The 15792-nt window shown below is 42.3% G+C and overlaps 1 protein-coding gene across 1 annotated transcript in view; it reads left to right on the plus strand.

The window, feature by feature from the left end:
• The window catches only part of PDZK1IP1 (PDZK1 interacting protein 1), a 60522-nt gene that overhangs the window by 326 nt on the left and 44404 nt on the right, over positions 1 to 15792 (plus strand). The gene's annotated exons all lie outside the window — the stretch shown is intronic.

Raw genomic sequence — 15792 nt, forward strand, 5'->3', positions numbered from 1 at the left:
TTGCTTAATTCGGCATTAACCCCGAGGCCACTGAGACCACAGCATGCCTGTGGTAAAACACTGTATGCCGCATAATTCTGACAAACAGGTACAGTCTTTCAGTAACCTTACAGGAAAAGGACATAAGAATCCCCCTAATTGTGCAACTTAAAACGGTGTAGAGTTTTGTGTTCTTAGGGTTTGGGGAGCGAGGGATTTATAGGGTTAATTTGATTGGGACAGACTCCGCCCCCCTGCAGGTAGACTGTAGGTTCATCTAGATGGCAGCAGGTAAAATATATATCTGATGCCAACCCAAAGGGTCTTTGAACGAATGATTACTACCTGCAGCAAATAAAGTGTTTCTAACCACTCCACAGATGCTCTTTCTATGAAAACTTGACACTGACAAAGTCGAGCTATCAGTCTTTACCTATAACAGATGACAGAAAGAGAATGGGCAGGATACGGGGCAAGCTTCCCTGACACAAGGCAGAGTTGCAGGGGTTTGGTAGCATAGTAATCGACTTGCATATTTATTGGCTCCACAACCAACTGCAAACAAATCAAGGTAAGTAGACGAGGATTTAGAACACCAAATATATCATTCCTTATGCGTGCTTGCCTAAGCGATGTAATGGATTCTATATTGTGGATATTTTTTATGAGTAAGCCCATATTTCTATACTCGATATCATGACATACAACATGTGCAAGGCAGGCAGCAGTAGAAAGATCCCTACAAACACAGAACAGTAGTGTCACAATAGCAGTAAACGTTTTCCTCATAGTGTCTGTGTGTGATGCGTACATGTGTGTTGGTGGCATGGTGCGTATGACGATGAGCTATTGTGATAATGCATGCATGATATACTGTTGTGATCGTGTGTGGTGAGTGATATATGTGTGTTGGTGTAGTGATAGTATTGTGTGTGTACTTCTGTGACTGTGTGTGTGTTGGTACGATGAAGTGAGACTAAAGATTACAACAATATGATGATGTTCCTGGCTATGGAATGGTGTCCGACTTTATTAGTGATAGTTTTTGTGATGGCCAGAATAGTGTGATGTGTGAGTATTATGTTGCATTAGAGTGTTGGGCTGATGGTGTGTGTGTGTGTGTGTTTGGAGTATAGTGGTGTTTTTGTTGGTGAAATGGAGTGCTTGTGGTATGATGCTTTGTGTTGTGTGTGTGCATTGTTGTTGTGGTGTGATAGTGAGTGCATGGTGCCTGTGTCACGTGTGATGTGTGTGTTGCTGGAATGATGTACACCAAAGTTCTTGTTGTGTGTCATGGTGAGCGGGTGTGTTGCAGGTATTGTGAGCAATAGTGTGGAAATATGTCAGTGATATGATGCATACGATGTCGTGATATTGTGATACTACATGCGTGATATACTAGTGCGATGTTTGTGTTGAGTAATGAATTTGTGTTTTGGTGTAGTCATATTATTGTGTGTACGGGCGTGATTGTGTATATGTGTGTGTGTTGTTAAAATGGTGTTAGTGGAGCATGTAGAACAATTTGATGGTAATGTGCCTGTCTGTGGAATGGAGTCTGTCTTTTGTGTGATAGTTTTTTTGTGATGGCCATGATAGCGTGATTTCTGTATGATAATATGTATGATGTTGATTGATTGTGAATGATGGTGTAAGTAGGTGTGATTGGGTTTGATGTTTATGTTGATGGAATGGAATGTTTGTGGTATGATGCTGCGTGTCCTCTGTGCTCATTGGTGTGGTGGTGAGCGACTGTGAGTGTATGGTGCCTGTGTTGTGTATGTTGTTGGGATGATGTATGTCAGAGTCATGGTGAGAGAGATTGTTTGTGTGTGTGTGTGTGTGTGTGTTGTGCACGCAGTTGTGTGTGGAATAGAGTGACCAACTTTCCTTTATCACTTCTCAAGAACCCTTACATACCGAGGCTTAACAAAAGTCTAGGTAGGGCTGGATCAAAAACTCTTCTGCACACTGCATCTTTCAAGGTCAATTTAGTTATATTCCATTGAAATCATGCTTAGAGATTTGGATGCACTGAGCCCAAGAATTAAGAAAAGAATGCCGATGGTACTCTCCCCTTCAAAATGTTATTGGAAAGGAAATAAAACATTACCTTTTCTCACTGATACTCTGGTAACTGCTTTAGTAAGTGAAACACCAGCGGGCATTCAGAGGCAACCGTCGCAAATCTCAAAGGGAAGAGGTAGGTGGGCGGAAGGGTGAGGGGAAATAAAATAATAATAATAAAAAACACCTTTCTCCTGCTGGCAGCCTCACTCCTCTTCCCTTGATGGTGTTGGTGTCCCAGCAGTCCCTGGGACACCAGCACAGGCACCCCAAGCAAGTCTGGCACTGCATTCATGCTGTACCTAGCATGAGAGCAACTTCAGTATTGGTCTGAGCAGCTTGGCCTGCTGCTCAGACAGTGAGCTGGGGTCTATGCAGTTTCTCCAACCCAGCTTTGCAACATAGCCTGGTTGGAGAAACCTAAGTGCGCATGTCAGTTTGGCCGGCCTAAAACGGCAAGCCAAACTAACATGCGCACTTAGGTGAACTCCACTCCCTTTCACCCCACCTCCTTTGGCCCAGCCCCACCCCTCCCTGCACATGCTGGCTGAGCAGGTAGCTGAAAAGTAAAATTATGGTAAAACATTGTTTCATTTTTCAGCTGCTGGCTCAGCCGGTAAAGCGACGCTCCTTCGCCATTGTGTTTTAATCCTATTAATCCTGTGGTAATATGAATGCACAGAAATTACAAAAGTTTGACATGCTTTGCTTAATTCTTCCATGCATGCCATCAGAGGCAACACATGGATACAAGCATGCAACACTATTACAGATTTTATACTGAAGATTGTATCTATTGCACTGTGTGTGTAACTGAACTGAGGAGATAATGACACAATTTGCAAGAATGAGGAATGCTAGCATTTCCTTTTAAAACGGACTCAAGAAGCACAATCCTAATTGGTGTCACGTCTCTGATTTTCCAGGTTTCTTATTGTCCGTTGAATTTAGGTACACTTCATTTTTGCAAGCGAGGATAAAAATTGTTTTTTTGTTTTAAAAAAAGTGTGCATTTTGACACTGGTGTCCGGAGAACAAGTACTTTTTAGGGTGATCATGTAAAGCACAGCCATCAGAGACGTTTAACGACATGGACAAATTGCCCAAGGCCACCGCCATCCAAAGTGCCCGTGGGAAAGTGAGCCTTCTGCGAATTTGACTTATGTCTTCCTGCCCATTGTAATCTGTTTTTTTGAGTTCCTGGATAAGATTTAAATGTTTTTTTGTGTTCGTGATTGAATTTAACATATAATTAAGTACTGTTTGGCATCATGCAGGCTTGAATTATCAGGAGATGGGTAATGAAGTTCCAATATGTTCCCTGCTGAAGTCCTCAAATAAGTCTTGCTCGGAGCCCCCAAAATTCTTAAGATGAAACAGACAGCCATTCACAACAAATGGCACTGACAAAGCCAATACATCAGGTCTTGTCTGCACAACTATTGGATTTGCTGGTGCTTGTGTTTTTTTTTCTTTTTTTTTTTCGTAAAGCATGAGATCAGTAACTCAAGATGTCATCCCGTGCATGCTCATGCTTGTGGGCATACGGACGGCCATTATTTGACTGTTTTTGTTGCACGTTATAAAACTCCATTCAAGATAACCTGACATATATGAACATGCATGTGCATGCACGGCATGTATAAATTATTTGTAGCATAGATGATCAAAAATTAATTTCAAAATGGCCATGTATATATATGCGCATTCGTGCACATGTAGGCACGGATACCTTTGAATGGATTTTAATAAAGTCTGACAAAACAATTAAGAAAAATGTCTGCCAATGCGTCTGCAAGCGTTCTTTCAAATGGTTTTAAAGGGTGATTTCAAATATTGTTTCCAACTGAAATGTCAGTGATGGATGTGGCACACTGCAATAGCAACAAGGACACAGTGGCATTGAGTGGGAAACTTCCCGGCCCTTTTAAAATTTACAAAGTTTAAAAAAAGTAAAAACTAAGGTCCACTGAAGGAGACGAAAGAAGGTAATTTTCTGGTACATGCGCACAAGCAAACTTATCCCCCTCACAGTGATGGAGCCAGTGACTGAAAATGGCTGATCTGCTGCCCATGTACGCTGTGGTGAGCAGACGCAAAACGTGAATTTGACAAAATTCCAATGATTCAAGAAAGCTGACTGGCAGCCCCAATATCTATGTATCTATGAATATGTATGTATTCTTTAAGGAGTTTCAAGGGAAACTAAAGGTTTTGCCTAATGCCAGACCTAAAAACAAACATTGGCAGTCTGAAACTGAGTGTGTACTTTTAACTGATGATCTTACCTGCCTCAGAAGGGATGTCACTTCACAGGCAGGGGTGGGAGTACAGAGACAACAACCAGCAGCCAGATAAAGACCTGCACAGAAAGAGATATCTGGAATTTGTAGTGGAGTAACAGGGTGGCCGGCGAGATAAAGGGACTGGGGGAAGGGAAAGCGATGGGGGGTCTGAAACAACAGAGAAATGTTCCCACCTAAATCCCTCAGCTTAAACTCATGTACAATGTTCACCTCGATGAGTAACTCCTTGACTAGTCTCTGTGCTCGTGGTCTGAGACGAAACAGGAAGGGATTGCTGTGCCCAATGGGCCATGATTAATCACCACCACCAACGCGTCTGGCAACACAAACACATGAAGTGGTAAAAACCCCATCAACAAGCACACCAGAACATGCAAAGTCGATACTTCTCAGAAGCAGCAGCGAATGCATCAACCTGCTGGGAAAAGCAGCAATAGATAGGGGCAGTCTTTACAGTCAAGGTACGACAGCCATGGTAGATACTAGCGATCTGGTGCTTATAACCAGGGCGGCCTTGGCCCTGGCGGCAGCCTGGGCGACAATGTTTGTTGACACCCCCCAATGACCACCTTCGTCACAGCTTCCCTCACTACCACCCTTTAACAGTGCCCCTCAAGTCTCCATCGCCTGCATTTAATTAGTTTAATAGCGCCACTCATTCCAGGGTAGGGTGAAGGAGCACTATACATCACACACATATTACACAGAGACAATCAATCATAAGTGTGTAAATCAGTGTATAGGAAATGTTACATAACACAGAGGATTACAAGGTGTACGAGTCACATGTCATCCAAACTGGTAGGTTGTATAGTTTAAGAGTGCTCGGTCTGGAGAAGCACAAACTCAGAATTTATAATAACAATAATTGAATTATACCCAATTAAACCATTTTTGCAACATTAGGATGATGAAAGAGTAGAGAAAAAAATGATAACGCTCTAATCTATACATTGCAGAATGCATGCAGTTCTTTGATGACAGTTACTAGTTTACTGTTCTATATTAGGATTCTAACATATCAACTGTAAGTAACAAAAGGACCTCTCTGACAAAAGCAGTAACCCACTGACCTATTTGCTTAATATGCATTTTGTAATCTGCATGGTAAATGTTCTTTGCAGCGGGAATATTAACCTCCTGCACTGTCTTAAAACTTCCAATTGAGAAAACTCTGAACTCTCTCCAGGCAGATCATTAATAACGAATTATCTTGACATTTTTATTGTTGCCTGAAAATTGCAGGAGGCCAGGAATGCACCAGTAAAACTATACTATACTTGCAAACACGGCGCCCCCTCCCAAAGACAGCACCCAGTGTGGTGGCACCAGTCGCACCACCCTAGGGCTGGCCCTGCTTATAATCCAGAAGTCTTGTAACTTTAGGACTAGCAAAGGGCTCTTGGATGTGGCCACACTCCGACCACAAACACTATTTGGGCAAAGTCAGAGCAATCCAGTAAACACGTTTTGAATTATTACGCCATGTCTTTCTTTTTTCAGGGAATAATTCAACAAATAGGATACAAAATGCTTCAGTTACTTACCTGGTAATTGCATTACTCCGAGTCCTCTTCCTTTGCTTCTATTCATTACATCCTTCAATCAGAACTCCGGGTAGTACACAAATAAATCCATATTGGATAGTATTCCATCCAAAGTTTTGGCTTGTGGCTGAGTTGGACTTTTTTTTAACGTTTTGTTGGCGTACTCAGGACTGTTGTAGGATACAAAATATGGTGCCAAAGTGCCTCTAACCCTCTCAATGAAGTCAGTTCTCTCCTACTTGGATTTTCCCAAAAATGCAGCGGGCCTCTTGCATGCTTCTGATGAGGCCAGATCTTCTGGGTGCCGGTTTGAGGACTCAGCATCAACACACCCGAGACAGACTGCCTGTTTGTTCCATTGGCACTTCCCCGGTGGTCTGGAGCCATTGAAGTCCGAGGGTCACTGCTGGCACCTCTGACACTTTTTCTGGGGCCCTCGCTGGATGCTGGAGGCGAGAGAGGAAGGAGAAAGAGAGAGAGCAGAGAGAAAGGGAAGGATGGAGAGACAAAGAGAGGAGGAAGGGCGCTGGGCTGGTTTTGGTTCCCAGTCTGGCCCGGCACAAGACACATCTTTGCATCTTCCTGAATCTAGAATACTGAACGTAGAGGCTTGGATGGGCCTCTTATGTGTACCAGGGCCGGTCCATGATAGACGCTGTGCACAGAACACCGGGACTTGTCCCCAATCAGTTCTCCACCACCAGGGAAGCCGACAACATGCCCTGTTGCACCGGCGCCACCCTGGTGCCTTGACAAGTCTCCAGTGGCACAAACCATAGGGAGCCCCCCTCATCCTAGAAGTGCAGAACGAAGCATGTCTTGCTGCACCAACTTGGTCTGTAGTGCCCTGAGACAGAGGCCCTAAGAGCAGCGCTCACGGCACTAGATATAGCGTAAGAGGCTCTGACACCTGTGCAGTGCATTGCATTACAGAAAGTTCCACGCTGGCATAGGATGTCTGCAGTGTTGAGTAGCATACTCACATAAAAAGCAGTGGGAGCATGATTGACACATGGTGCCTATGATTGACAGTATGGTGAAATGCATCACTGTTCTGCAGAATATCTCATAGTAGCGGTCTGTGTTCACAGATGAGGAACAGAGGGCAAACTTTTGCTTTGAGTCATCTTTTCTGTCACAAACATGACTTCTTCTTAGACCGCTCATAGATTAACAGTTTGGCTGCAACAACCATCTGCCTCCATAGTTACTGTGTGAGGAATCTTAGGAGGTGGCTTTGTTCAGTTATGTTGGTTGTCCGTGTACAGTCTTTGGAAACGACGTAGCACTCCTTTCATCCGGGTGCCCGTTCATGTGGAACTAGGCATTGTGTTCAATGTTTAGTTTCTCTAATATTCATGTGACTTAGATGGCAAATGAAATGAGTTTGATGGAGAACATTTTTGTGGTGTTGATATATATGTGTGAGCGTGCTAAGGGACTTTCCCCTGTTCTCAGAAATGGCGGGGAGGTCAATGTCCTTTGCTTGGCCATAGCCTAATGCTTTCCATACATGCATATCTTATGTTGTGTTTCGCAGCTGAGGGAGTCTTACGTGCATGCTAGTCCCATCTCTGTTTCTAAGGAGTATGTCAGTAAATCAGAAACAAGGGTTAACTCTGTGCATTTACCTGCTGAAAACTGTTAAACCTGTTTCATAAAGAGTCAGCTTTTAAACCTCTTTTCCCGACATTTGTAGTTTTAATCACATTTCTTTTTAACCTTGTTTTATTTTGTGCTTCCGTCTGGACTTGTTACGTATGAATTCGCTTTTAAGGATTACATTGTTAATACCTGTGTTTATGTTGTGTTTTCAGATGAACATTTTCCCTTTCTTTTCACCTGATTTATACTGTGATGGTTAAGAGGTAAAGCTTCCTGGAGGCTTCCTCCCACCACTTTTCTTCTATCTCTATACTATTTTCAAGCTTTCTGAAGGAACTTTCTTCAGAGCACTTAGGGTCTGATTTAAGAGCCCCCCAGCGCCATCCTAACAACACATTAGCATCATTTTTTTACTCTGTGGCATTAGATGGCCAAAAACGCTGTGCCATATTTACAAAGTGGCGCAATGCATGCATTGCGCCACTATGTAACCCATTGTACTACATTATGCCTGCGACAGGCATGATGTATGCAAAGGAGGCGTTCCCCTGTTAGGGGGGCTGAAAAAATGGCGCAAGGAAATCAAAGAGATTTCACTGCGCCATTTTTTTTGCCACTTTTAAGCACAGGCATTAAAAGGGTGCATGCCATTGAATACAATGGGCCCCTATGTACTCTGCGGGAGTAGCACCAACATTTTGGCTCTACTCCTGCAGAGTACATCAAGAGCAGCAGGAATTCTGACACTATTGCCCCTATCCTGCACCATGGTGCGTCGTATTTTAAATACGGCGCACATATTGTGGTGGTGGGGGGGGCTAAGGGGCACAAGAAAAGTGGTGCTGCACTGAGTGCAGTGCCACTTTTCTTAAATCAGCCCCTTAATTTTATCTCTCAGTTGTTTGGGGTCAAGTGCCCCTCTTGCATTTTAAACCAACATTTCATGCGCCCATACCGCAGATGCATTGGCGTCGCACAGGAGGTGCTCAGAGAGCTCGTAAGACATGGGCGTAGTGGGCAATGGCCCGGGGCCCCCATCATTTAAGGGCCTACTGGTAATATGAGTTTTCTCTTCATGGGTGTAGCTTGGTCTGTAAGGTGTTGAGGGAGTGAGCTCCAGATTTTCCAACAATTGCGCTAGTGTATAGTGTCAAAATGCATTATACTGCAAGTAGGGCACATCAGAGCGGCGAAAGTGGCAGTGGAAAGGGCGAAGAATGCAGATTGGTAGGGGTACTAAGGGACAGAAAACACAACATTTTGTAAAATCACCAGCATTTCTGATGAATTTCAAAACGGAGAGGGAGAGAGCGTGCATGTGTTTTTGTCTGTGTGTATGTAAAAATCCATGGGAAATCCGACAGACACCTTACCATACCCGACTGAAAGCACCTGTATCCAACTATTTTCTGGAAAATACATTTACTAGGGGGATGTAACACCCCAAACTTCCCCCGGAAGCTACGCCCCTGTTTCTCTCACTCTAGGTTACCTTTGTCGATTTTTCGATCAGAACATTCCGTATCTACTTTTGACACTGTCTCCCTCTTTTAAAGGGCCTCATATGTATACAGCAGCAGTGGTGCCTCCATTAGGACAGGGGAGCGTCACCCCCTTGCTGCCAGCACAGCAAAAATGAAAGATAAAACAGTAGTAAAACCATTTTATTTCCATTTTATTTTTTAGTGCAGCTAGCCAGCCCGACCCAAGTTTTGGGGCAGGACCAGTGCTTAATTTGTGCTGGTTGTTTCCGTTCCTGAGCACCAGCACTTATTTTCGAGGACCGGGGCTTATTCTTATGCCTCAAGCATTTGCTGTGAGCAAAAGACACATATAGGAAAGACGGATGAAGGGAAAAACAAAAAAGCATCACAAAGAGAGAAAGTAAAAAGCTGCAAGAGTGAGCTGGAGGGGCAGGGAGTGGCTTTATATGGATTGAAGAGGCCCGAGATGGATTCAGGATTACGCCGCCTCAGTATTCCATGCTCACACGTTTGATTACAGCAGCTGCATGTTTAAGAGGAGGGCTTTGGGCACCGGCACCTTTGTATTTACAAATTAAGCACGGGGTAGGGCCATCACTGCTGACTGGGAGCAGGGGAGTAGGAGTGGTGGGCACTCCAGTTTAAAGTGCACATGTCACTTTGGCTGGCAGTTTTGTGACGGCCAGCCTGACATGCGCACTTTAAACCCCTCCACCCGAGATGTCTCAGACAGCTGTGTAAAGAGCAGGCACAGGCCCCTAGGGCCTGAATGAGCGTTGGATCAGGGCGCTCAAGGCAATCCTGGCGCAAGTGAACCCTCCTTCACAATTTGTTGTATAAACACCAGATTAATTAATTGCCTTAAGGTCTTCATCACTGTCTCTTGACACTTTAAGTATCCTTACTCAGTTAAATATTCTCTCAAATTGCTCAATAAATGATTAATTACTTCGAGCCCTTTCTCACGGAAGCATACATGCCAACATTTCGCAAGAGGAAAGAAGAAGATAGTGAAAAAAACCGGAGGAAACTTATTTTTCCTACTGACTAAGATTGAGTACAATTTTAGGCCGGGGACAGTTGAAATAAACCCATTTTAAGCTTTATAAATCGAGTCTCCCGCCCTAATCTGCTCTGTTGGCACGTGTGCTATAAGGTTCCAGCAGTCTGCTCCCTGCTCTCTACAGGGTGCCATTTTGCTTAAAGTATCACATTAGCTATGGGCTAATGAATGCCCAATCACGGACCAAGCACAACAAATACATCATAGACCTCTTACTTAAATCAGGGACATTGCTCAAAGAAAGGCAGAACTTATTATACATAGGCCACCTGCCACAGGGCTACTGTGGTTTAAGACGCAATTAGCCTAAAATTATGAGAGGAGGAGGAGTTGCTGTCATTTTTAAAACGTCTTTGAAGTTTTTGATGTACACAATTAAATTGTAGCAGATTTGGAAATCTTAACGACTTCCCTCTCAACTTCTCCCAATCATACGATTTCAAGAATTGTAGCCTATTATCCACTAACTCATCTGCATCCTTTGTACATGAATCTATGGATCGCATATCATCCTTCACGTTCAATAAATACTTTTGTGTCATACTAGGTTGCGTTTATCTGCACTTTGAAAGAACTGATGGACATTCCTGTCTTACAGTTATTGATTCATTACAAAGAGTGTGGCTGAAATCAACTAGTGAATGCACCCATGCATACTCTCATACACACTCTAGATGATATTATTCCATTCTAACCTATTTTGCATTTAATAACCATCCTCCAAAACATAATAGAGAGTACAAGCTCAATTCTAAAGACCTTGGAGATGCATTTTCTTCCCCTGCTAAAATTGATTGTCCCTATTCTTGTTATTGTAACTGTGTGCTTTGGACCACCTCTGTAACTAACACTTCAGCACCCATTGTCAATCAAAAATTCAAAAACAAACACGAAGCTTCTCCACGGCTTATCACAACTGTTCATAAACTTAAACTAGTATAGTCCAGGAGGAAATGATGTTCCAACTCCTCATCAGAGCTCAAATTACAATATAAAAAGCAAACTTATGTCCTATAAAAAGACGTGCACACCATGATAAGGCTACACCAATTGTGTTGACACCACTAAAAATGGAAATACATTTTAAAATCATTATTGAACTGCTAACGCGTCCCTTTATGATAATTTATTACACATCAGGACTCGTTTTAGGCCAATGAATCTTTTGACCCATTTGAGAGACCCCTTAGGACGAGATAACTAATCAATATGTCAATCAATACGTCAATAATGTCATCAATATTTATCACAACAATACATTTCACTTTAGTCAAAGTCATTAATCAATTTAAGACACTACCATGACCTTGCAGTCATGAATAACCACACCAGTTTAGTAGATTTTATGATATTTATTCCCTATTTGATTACAATTCTAAAAGCATTTGTGTTAAACTCAAAACCAAAACACTCAATAACATTGTCATAATTTGGCAACTCGAATAAGACTTAAACAAAGCGAGGAAACGCAATTATTAGAACATAACACAGCGTCAACATAAGTCAATTTTAGCAAAGTGTCATCATCACGTCAGTCCAACAAAGCATAGCTTCAGTCGTTTGTCTATTTGCGTCAGTTTAGTGAACCCCTCTCCTAACCTTAGATTATCATTAGCATGTTGGGCTTCATGCCAAACAATTTAGAACACCAATTTGGAAAACACGTAAACTAGGGTCCCTGTCAAAAGTAAGCAGTTGGTACCTAGAAAGGAAAAGCAAACAGACAAATCACAATTTAATTGTCATAGTTACCCTCCAAGGTTTAGGTCAGCGCACAGGTTCAGTCTTCGTCTTCAGGACATCAGTCAAATCGCCATCAGTCAAAACTCAGCTCCGGGGCAAAAGGGGGCACTTCCCTCATAAGGAGGTAAAGTGTAAAAGGGGCAATCTAAGAAAAGGATGGTTTAAGTAAAACCATAGTAAGTCACCAAACAGAGTGACAAAGTTTCTGGATAAAATCAATAGCAGTCCCTACCTAATTCTAAATGGCTCTCCGTGTCATGGGTTTTTATCCCTTTTTCGTAGTACATTCCCCTAAAATTTCATTGGTTTACGGATATACCCCACTATCTTTACCCTATTAGAAAACAGATTATGTTATTAATCTTTCACCCCATATTATTTTACAGGCATTTTATTGGTCCATATGATTGACGTCTTCAGAGGTAGCACGTCCGGTATGATTTCATCCTTCTGTAATTCTTTGCACATCTTTTGGGCAGTAGCTCCATTGTCTTCACCGGTTTGAACGACCTTGTACATTACATTAATCTACACTGTTTCATTTTGTCAAATATTTTCTACAAGCAATGTGAATTTCATGAGAACGGATCTACTATGGTTACATTCAGCTTCTAGTTTGAAGAAAACAAGGGGTCATGTCCTTTTGCGAGTCAGCACACTGCAAGATAGGAAAAATACATTTAATATGAGAGCCAAGCAGCTTAGCTTCGGCTCCTGCTAACTTAAGGCCTACAAGGATTGTAGCACAAATTCAATAAAGCAATCATTAATAATTAGTATAAAACGTATTCAATTATAGTAATTCATAACATTAGTCATTTTTATTAGTCCACGTATACATTGGCGGCCACTCCCCGTGGTCACATTTCAAGTGCATGTTTAAGCAAAAATTCATTACTACAGTTTCTATGCGGCATTATCACACATTAATTCATTAACATTTCATTTTAATATAGATTATATAAGCTACGCTCTCTCAGAATTAACAACCTATTCATCTCTACACCTTCAACCTTCCTGTCTGCAAAACTTCAGTGATGATTTAGCCAAATACTTTGCTCATAAAATCAACTGTCCATTCAACACTGTTCCTTACTTAGTACCACCATACTGACAGAAAATCCTTCCCAGCTTCTCTGAGCATGTTCCATTTCCATCATTTATCATTGGAAGAGCTTCAGAAACTTGTTATGAAGTGCATATCAGGCTTTCCCATCAACACTAATCCACTAAAACTATTTCACACTGAAATTCCAGACTCAAGAAACGGTATTGTTCAGATTATTAACCCCTCCGTGAGCTCCAGCTGAATTGAAACAGGGAACTGTTAAACTTGTTCTAGAGAATTGGTATCCAGCTTTAGCAAGAATCCTGGAGAATGCGATAGCCAATGAATGGTCCGACCACCACCACAAGTCCGCCAGACTCGTAATCTGGACCTATGTCTAGTACAAAGAAGCCAATATGGAAATTCCCCTTTATTTTTTTTAATAAAGATCTCCAGATCCGCTCCCTCGCTCAGCCTTCGTTCTGCCTTGGTAGACTTACTAGTTTAGCCACATTTTAACAAATCATCTTACAGAGGGGAAGCCTCTCTGAACTAAAAGCACTCCCTCCGATTTGATTTTTGAAAAGAAACTCAGAACCCTTTTCTCATATTTTGTATGATAAAGGCACTTCTCTCCCTCCTTATTTCAATTTAGCACTAAGAGTGGCAGCTATATGTCTTTAATCCCATGCACAGTAGTGATATGATTCTGTGTAATGTCTGCTATCCAAGTAAAATCATTCGTAGGAAAGTTTAAAACAATAGCGTTTGGTGTCATTGTTGAGTAATGACTGCTGGTTGTGGGTTGATGAAAGCCCAGATACGGTTATTTGTGATCTGCTGGATTCATGTGGTATTGGATGTCTAAAATGTATTGAAGTCTAGGTTGGTTTTGGCCTGAAAATTTGGGAGATGATTAGGAAGATAAAAAAGTAGTTTGTCTCCAAAATCAGAGATGATTGTTTTCATTTTTATTTTGAGACATGCCTACTGAATGTTCTGTAGGATAGAAGCAAGGTGGGAAGGTAGGCATACACATAGTGTAGGGCATTACAGTGTAGTTAGATGAAATATGTTAAGCAGTTGTGAAAATATCTGGTTTGTGGATGGCATTTTATACTTTTTTGAGTAACTAGCATGGACCTTTCATACTTTGTAAAATCAATAATGATGGTAGACCTGTCATACTGATAGGCAAACATCATTGTCTAGGATTAATTTGCATATATCGCTGGAATAGGGGGGCAATTTAGATTTTGGTGAATGGAGTACAGTCTGTCCAGGTGATGGAGAACATTACCTCTGCCACCCTGATACCACCCAAACCTAGAGATGACTGCCAGCCCAGCAGTCATCTCTGTGCATGGAAAAGAACCACCGTCACAGCAGTTTCCTTTAAAAGTAGAAAATGTTTGGTGGATGGCAGTCGTTGGTTTAGACAGCTGTCCACCAAAACTTTTAACATCTTTTGTTTTTCAAAGCAAACTCCTAAAGGGGGAGTTTTTTCTGTCCCCAACCATTAGGTCTTTCTTGACAATGAAGGACATAAAGAAGGAACCTCACCTATGGAGGGCAAGCACTGTCATAACCTTCCTCTGACAGCCCCTACTCCCTTGGGCAATTAGAAAAACCTTTCCATTGACAAAGCCAACGGGGGCTCCACTGATGGAAATTTTATGGTTTGTCTACTTCAGCAGTTCTCAACCTGTGGTCCACGGCCCGAGGGGTCCGCAGGCCTGGACCAACTGGGACCTCTGACAGAAACACATGCTTGTTTTTATATTTATAACTTCCTTTGTGCAGCAGTTTTATAAGCACTGCAAAGTTCCTTGTACATCCAACATCTTTCGGGCAAAAATAAAGGCATCAAGATAACTCTGGTGATTAGTGTACCTACTGGAGAGAGATGGCAGTTTTGTTTCATCTAAGGTTGCACAGATGGTTAATATGCCTGCTGCAAAGAACATGTATCATGTAAAGAACAGTATTTTATGTGCATAGCAGAGTGGGTTACTGCTTTTGTCACAAAGATTCTTTTGTTACTGTGCAGATCATTAGTTACAATTGTAATCTAGCACAGTAAGTTATGAACTGCCATCAAAGATCTGCATGCAAACTGCATGGCACAAATTAGAAAGTTATGTTTTTTTCCAAGTCTTTCATTTTCCTTATGCTGCTAAAAAAGTTTGCTTGCATAGAAATACATTCTTATTACTAAAGTCAACACTAACCACTGTGTTATGTTCTGAATCTTGAGTCTGTGCTTCTCCAGATCAAGCACTCTTATAAAATGCCTACCAGTGTGGATGACATGAATCCTACACCTTGTAGTCCCCTGTATAGTGCTCAAACACCCTACACTGGTTTGAGAGGTGCTATAAGACAAATGAATTACATGTGACACAGAGCCTATTAGAGATGAGAGTCCTTTATGGATTTACCATTTAACATGGCTAGAATATTCAAGATGAGGAAGGGGTGTGCGGCCCCCCTCCCAGGAACATACTAAAACTCCGGGGACCCCATCCCGCAGCGCCGGCTCTGGGACGGTGTCCCTGGAGCCCAGCCCCTGGGACACTGTGTTATTCTTGCCCAACAGCGCAGTCAGGGAAGTATAATTTGCTCCCATTCAGCAGGAGCAGAAAGCTCCGTTCACATACAAATGGTAAAGTGTCTTACATGCTGACTGTCTATAGGGGTGCCCCTATATTTTTTAGGAATGTCTTCCCACTCATCATCTGGTATTTCTGTACCTAGGTCTTCCTAATAATGAGTATCCCTGGGGATACTGCTCCACCTGATCACAAATGGCCTGGTGTTCTTGTAGCCAGTTGTCGTAGGTCTGGGAACACCAGGTTGGTTCTACTGGTTGGAAAATTCCAGCTGGCTTTCACTGTAACAGCAGCCAGGCCTCCTCCTCCGGTCCCTGCCACGTTATTTCTTTGGAAAG

This window comes from Pleurodeles waltl, chromosome 4_2 (assembly GCF_031143425.1).
Source record: "Pleurodeles waltl isolate 20211129_DDA chromosome 4_2, aPleWal1.hap1.20221129, whole genome shotgun sequence".
In the NCBI taxonomy this organism is placed as follows: domain Eukaryota; kingdom Metazoa; phylum Chordata; class Amphibia; order Caudata; family Salamandridae; genus Pleurodeles; species Pleurodeles waltl.